The sequence below is a fragment of the Myotis yumanensis genome, unplaced genomic scaffold (assembly GCF_028538775.1).
Source record: "Myotis yumanensis isolate MYYU_CA2020_CCGP unplaced genomic scaffold, mMyoYum1.0.hap1 SCAF_22, whole genome shotgun sequence".
Lineage (NCBI taxonomy): Eukaryota > Metazoa > Chordata > Mammalia > Chiroptera > Vespertilionidae > Myotis > Myotis yumanensis.
Genome location: NW_027223773.1, coordinates 765,964 through 772,649, shown reverse-complemented (window position 1 = coordinate 772,649; position 6,686 = coordinate 765,964).

Sequence of the window (6,686 nt, the reverse complement as noted above, 5' to 3'; positions counted from 1 at the left end):
TGGCGGCCGCTTCCACCCTCACCTGCTTCCTCTTTCTCTTCCTGGGAGTCCGGCCGTCCAGGCCACCATACAGAGGCCTCTCCCTCCATCCCCAGGGGGACTCAGAGCTAATGGGGGAGCCAGGGGGGCCTCAGAGCTAATGGGGGAGCCAGGGGGGACTCAGAGCTAATGGGGGAGCCAGGAGGGGACCTCAGACCAATGAGGGAGCCAGGAGACTGATTGATAGGTTGACCGGCGCCGGGTCCCAGTCCTCCCCCTGGCCAGGGCCTCGGTTTACCCATCTCGGAGCGGAGTGCGGGGCCTCCCAAGCTCCCAGGGCCCCACCCCGAGCTCCCAGGACGAAAGGCCCGCAGACAGACAGCGTCCACTGTGTCTCCTGGCCGAGGGATGGCCGCCCGGCGGCACCTGCCGAGACCGCATTCATTGAGAAGGAATGACAATGAGAGTGACCGTCCTTAGAGGCCGGCCGACGTCCTGGCTTCGTAAATTCCTGCCCTGGAGGGTGACGTCACTGTGGCCACTTCCTTTCCCACGGTCGCCAGCGGGCGGCCTGGTGGGAGTCTGAGGGGCTGTGTCATCCTGGCATGTGCCCCGGGCGGCCCTGGTCCCGCCCCCGAGCCACGTGCCGGTGGGTTCGCTGAGAGAGGGGGTGACAGAAGCCCCCCGGCTCCTGTGAGGCTCCTGGCGGTTTTGGGGTCGTGGCCCTGTTTCCTGGGCGGCCACCCAGCCTCAGCCCCAGGGGTTCCGGCCGGGGCTCCGGGCAGGGGCCACGCTCCCCCGGGTCGGCGTCCTGGGCTCCGGCCACGGCCCCGTCCTGCCTGGTCTCCCTCCCCGTGGCCCGCCTGCCCCAGGCCTCCCGCCTGCTAAGGACACTCCCAGGGGGATCGAGGCCAGCCCCGCACCCGCTGATCTCGACCTGAGCCCTCGGGGCTGCACGGACCTTCTCCCAAACATGGTCACACACACAGGTCGGGGCTGGACCATGGACAGCTCCTCGGGGGGGGCGGCCACCACGCAGCCCCACATGTCCTTCCCCCCAGACCATGCCCGTTAGCTGCTCCCTCCGCCCAGAAAAGTCAGGTGGTGTGTGTGGTGTGTGTGTGATGTGCGATGTGTGTAGTATATGTCATGTGTGATGTGCATGTGGTGTGTGTGGCGTGTGTGGTGTATGTGATGTGTGTAGTATATGTCATGTGTGGTGTGTGTATGTGGTGTGTGTGGTGTATGTCGTGTGTGTGTGGTGTGTGGTGTGTGTGGTGTGCAGTGTATGTGATTGTGGTGTGTGTATGTGATGCATGTAATATATGTCATGCGTGTGGAATGTGTGTATGTGATGTGTGGTGTGTATGTGATGTGTGTAATATATGTCATGTGTGGTGTGTGTGGTGTGTGTGTGTGTGTGTGATGCATGTAATATATGTCATGTGTGGGGGGGTGTGATCTGTGGTGTGTATGTGATGCATGTAATATATGTCATGTGGTGTGTGTGTATGTGATGTGTGTAATATATGTCGTGTGTGGTGTGTCTGGTGTGTGTGGTGTGTGGTGTGCGGTGTCATGGACGCTCCCACCCCCCCAATTCCTCAAGGCTCTTTGTCAGAATGGGCCCAGGCCCAGCCCAAAGCCCCGCCCACCGAGCGCAGATCTGGGAGGCGCCCGGCCCACGCTGGTGATGGCGCTCCCAATAGGAGGGCACCGGGGCCGGGCTGCCATGGAGGCCCCGGCGGGCGATGGGGCAACGCAGACGGGAGGGAGGCTCTGCCACTCAGCAGCTTCCTAGCCCGGCCCAGGCCTTGGGGCGTCTTGGCTCCCCGTCCGTGCCCATCCACGGCCTGGCAGGCGGCCGGCGCAGCAGCTCAGAACAGAAACACCGTCCGGGATGCCAGCTGCCCTGGGTGTGGCCGCCCCGTCTGCAGGCGCGGGCGGGTGACTCATCAAATTACCACCAGGCCATACAGGGCCCGGGCTGGGGTGGGCAGGTGACTGAGAGACGGAGAGGCCGAGAGCCCAGGAGCCTGCTCAGCTCTTTGGGGCGCACACGCACGCTCCTGCCAGCTCTGCGGCCCCCACGGCCTTTCCCTGGGCCCCGCTCCGCCTCCCAGGTGCTAGCCATCTCCCAGCACCGGGCAGCGGGATCGACGCCTCCAGGAAGCCCTCAGGGATTTCTCTCCCGCCTGACTTCCCCTCAAGCCTCAAGCTTGTCCCTGGCTCTCCACCCTCATCCTCCCCCAAGAGAGAGGGGACCCATGCCCCCTCGAAAGGCCTTGTCCCTGTGCCTTTTGGTGCTCAGTTCATCTGACAAATCAGGGGCCCAACCAGTGGTCTGTGAGCCCCCCGCCCCCGCCCCTGAGGTTCTGAAGGGCCCAAGGGCAGTCCTGCTGGTGGACGGCAGGGCTGGGCTGGGGCAGGAGGAGAGGCCGCTGGGGGACTGGTCCAGGAGGGCGGGCAGCGAGGAGACTCGACGGTGCTGCTGGAGCGAGGGAGTTCTTTTGTTTTTTTTTAAGATATGTTTACTGATTTCAGAGAGGAAGGGCGAGGGGGACAGAGAGAGAGACATCAGTGACGAGAATCATGGATCTGCTGCCCCCTGCACATCCCACACTGGGGATGGAGCCCGCAACCCGGGCCTGTGCCCCGATCGGGAATCGAACCCTGACCTCCTGGTTCCTAGGTCAACGCTCACCCACTGAGCCACGCCGGCCGGGCTGGGGCGAGGACGTTCTGTCTGTCATAAGCTCCCACAGTGCTCCCAGCACCAGGCTAGACACTTAACGTATTTTTAAATATATATGTATGGCCGCAACACCACGGCGAGGTGTTACTAAGCTAAGCTGACAAGCGAGGAAAAGCAGGCACAGAGAGGTTCAGCGGCTCGCTCCCGGCCACACAGCCAGGCGTGGGAGAGCTGGGCCGACGCCTGCTCTCGTTTTCCCGGCCACCGCCCTGGGAAGGCCCCGCCGTCCGAGCCCAAGAGCCATCTGGTCCCACCGAGAGCTGGAGGCTCCCACCGGGGGGCGGGGACAGGCGGAAAGGCAGGTCCCAGGTATGCCCGCGTCCAGAGGGCAGAACTGGAATTTTGGGTTGGCGGAGGGGCGGGGCGGGGAGTGCTGAGGCAGCCGGTTGAGACTGGGCGGGGCCGCTGCCCTGCTATGCATCACTGTCCCTGGCCGCCCCACCCAGCCCGCCCAGAGAGACCAGAATGTCAGCTCCGGGAGAGTCCTGGCGTGTTGGAGGCCTGGTGCACTCCCTGGCCTCGCCCCATCGCCGGCCCAGCCCGGCCCAGCCCAGCCCGCCTTGGGCTCATCCAGGTCCCGGTGTCTGGGCCGGGCCCGACCTCTTTGCTCTCTCTCTGCCCGCTGCCAGCCTTGCCCATCGGCTCCCAGAGCAGAGCAGGCTGGCGCGAGTGGGCACGGGCCCCTCGAGTCCCAGCCCTCAGACACGGGGCGGGGGGGGGGGGGGGGTCCCAAGGTCATGAGCGCTGAGCTGCCAACCCAAGTGCCTGCCCAGAGCTTGGGGCAGGGCCTCCGTAGGCCACCCCGCCATTTCCTGCTCCCCATCCAGGGCTGGGAGCTGCTCCGTGGCCCTCCGGACCCTCCAGGCACCGTGGCCCCAGCCCTGGGGACAGAAGGTCCCAGCAGGCGTCTCAAGCTGCGAGTCTGGTCCGTTCCTGCCCCGGTGCCTGGAGGGCAGCAAGGGTCAGAGGTCGCCGTACATCCTTGGGAAGGTGACTTTCCCGATGGGCTCCCCCGAGGGGAGCAGGCCAGGGCAGGGGGCGAACGGATTCCGGCTTCCAGCTTCCTGATGTGAATTCCCCATAGGAAAAGAGCCGGGCAGGCTCCCCCTGCGCCCGGGAGGCCCCGAGATGGGCGGGGGGCTGCCACCAGCAGGAGACAGGACACAGGTCATCCGGGACACTGGCCTTCAGAAAAGCAAAGGGCGGAACCAGGATGCCCCTCTCGTCCGAGTGACCTCGAAGAGCCAGCACCATGCCCGGTCGTGGGAGCCCAGCACATGCGGGCCTTTGTCAGTCTGTGGAAGGAATCCCAGTGTCCACGTGGAGCAGACACATCTGGAAAAACTGAACTCCGGCCCGGCCGGCGGGGCTCAGCGGTTGAGCGTCGACCTCTGAACCAGGAGGTCACGGTTCCATGCCCGGTCAGGGCACAGGCCCGGGTTGTGGGCTCCATCCCCAGGGTGGGGCGTGCAGGAGGCAGCCGATCCCTGATTCTCCCTCATCATGGATGTTTCTCTCTCTCTCCTTCTCCTTCCTCTCTGAAATCAATAAAAACATATTTAATTTTTTTTAAAAAAAAGCAAAACTGGACATCATACCTGGAAACAGTTTTCAAGGAAACCCGCGTCAGCGTCCAGGGGCTACGTGTGGCCTTTATGGCCGAAGGGGCCGGTCCAGGCCCCTCCTCAGGGCCCCTCTGCAGAGACGCGGTTACCGTGAGCTGCGGCCGACATGCCAGGTTTCAGAGCGGCCGCGCGGGTGACACCATGCCCCTGGATTCTCACGTGCCGGCGTGTGGACTTTATAGTTCTCTGGGGCCCTTACGTAACCGTGAGCACAAGGCACTTGAGTGCCCGTTTTATGGGCCGTTTATAAGGGAGGCAGGGGCGTGGGGAGGAAGACGGTGGCCCGGGAGTCCCCAGGGCTGATGAGGCGGTAGCCACGTGCTCGCTGGAGACCGCAGGCGGGCCACCCCCTCTCCCCCGCGGGGGGCCGGGCAGGTGGTGTCGGGGGCTCCGGGGGCCCTGGTGGTCCAGGGCCGGCAGCCGAGTCTCACATGTTGGGGTGATGCCGGAGGCTCCGGGGCCTTGGGCTTCTGTATCTGGGACGTCCCGTCGGTCGCATCTCCGGTTTATTGGGCGCTGGGTTCCCGGCACCCGGCCCTCAATTAGGAAACTATTTCTATTGGACACTATAACGCGCTTTACGATGCTCTGCCCAGCACGTGGCTGCCGGGAGTGCCTCCTGGGGAGACGCAGGGCTCCCGGCACAGAACACCCACTTCCCGGGAGGCGAGCGTGTGACCTGCACGTGGTCCCCAAGGCCGCCCCTGGGGCTGCTCTGCCTTCCTCTGCAGGTGATGAGGGGAACCTCGAAGGTCAGGGTGAGCCCGGCCCGTGTGGCTCAGTGGACAGAGCGTCGGCCTGCGGACCGAAGGGTCCGGAGTTCCATTCTGGGTCAGGGCACATGCCTGGGTTGCAGGCTCCATCCCCAGTAGGGGGCGTGCAGGAGGCAGCCGATCAATCATTCTCTCCCCTCATTGACGTTTCTCTTTCTTCCTCTCCCTTCCTCTCTGAAATCATTAAAAATATATATATTTAAAGAAAGAAATAGCCCGGCGGGCGTGGCTCAGTGGTTGAGCGTCGACCTCTGAACCAGGAGGTCAGGGTTTGATTCCCCATCGGGGCACACGCCTGGGTTGCGGGCTTGATCTCCGGGGGGGGGCCTGCAGGAGGCAGCCGATCCATGATTCTCTCTCATCACTGGTGTTTCCATCTCTCTCTCCCTCTCCCTTCCTCTCTGAAATCAATAAAAATATATTTAAAATCCTATATAATAAAGAGCTAATATGCTAATTAGACCGAACAGCCGGACGACCTTCGGACAAGGCCGGGGCTTCGAGGGCCGAGCCCTAGCACTAATTTCGTGCCAGGGCCTCCAGTAAATAAATAAAAGGCGAGGGTGAGAGCTGTGAGCAGTGACCACCAACGACAGCATGAACCCGAAATCTCGGGAGCCGGCGGGCTGCAGGATGCCACAGCTCGGACGGCGTCCGCAGGGAGAGTCCCGAGTCACCATGACGTCCGGGCGAGGCGCTCGGGATCCTGTGCGTAAGGAGGCCCGGCTGGGTCCGAGGCCTTTTACGAAAATCTCCATCAGCGTCGTTAAAAGAGGCCTCAGCTCCTGTCACCCACCCTGTCAGCTCATGGGGCCCCCCTGGGCCTGCGGGTGATGGTCCAGGAAGGAATCTCACCACACGCGTGTCCCGGGCGTGAGCGTGGGAGAACCCGCACCAGAGTCCTGGCTTCAGGGGCCCATCCTGGGGGCGTGTGAGGGGCGGGGCCGCCTTCGAGGCTCCAGTGGGGGTCCGGGTAGGAGTCACACTGGACTTCACTTACCTTAGCCGTCGTTGGCCACTCAGAAGTATTTTTTAAAATATGTTTTTATTGATGTCAGAGAGTGAGGGAGAGGGAGAGAGAGAGAGAAACGTCAATGATGAGAGAGAATCACGGATCGACTGCCTCCTGCACGCCCCACACTGGGGATGGAGCCCGCAACCCGGGCCTGTGCCCTGACCGGGAATCGAACCCTGACCTCCTGGTTCATAGGTCGACGCTCAGCCACTGAGCCACGCCAGCTGGTCAAAAAGTGTTTATTTTATTTTAGGTAACCCTCACCTGAGGATATGTTCCCACTGATTTTTAGGGAGAGAGTGGAAGAGGGAGAGACAGAGAGAAACATCGATGTGAGAGAAACACATGGATGGGTTGCCTCCTGCACGCGCCCCCAACCAGGGCCCCGGCCAGGGACCACCCTGCCACCCAGGTAAGTGCCCTCGACCGGAATCGAACCCGGGACCCTTTGGTCTGCAGGCCGGCGCTCTATCCACTGAGCCACACCCGCCAGGGCAAAGAGTATTGTTTTAATCGAGCCCCTCATATGCGCCAGGCTC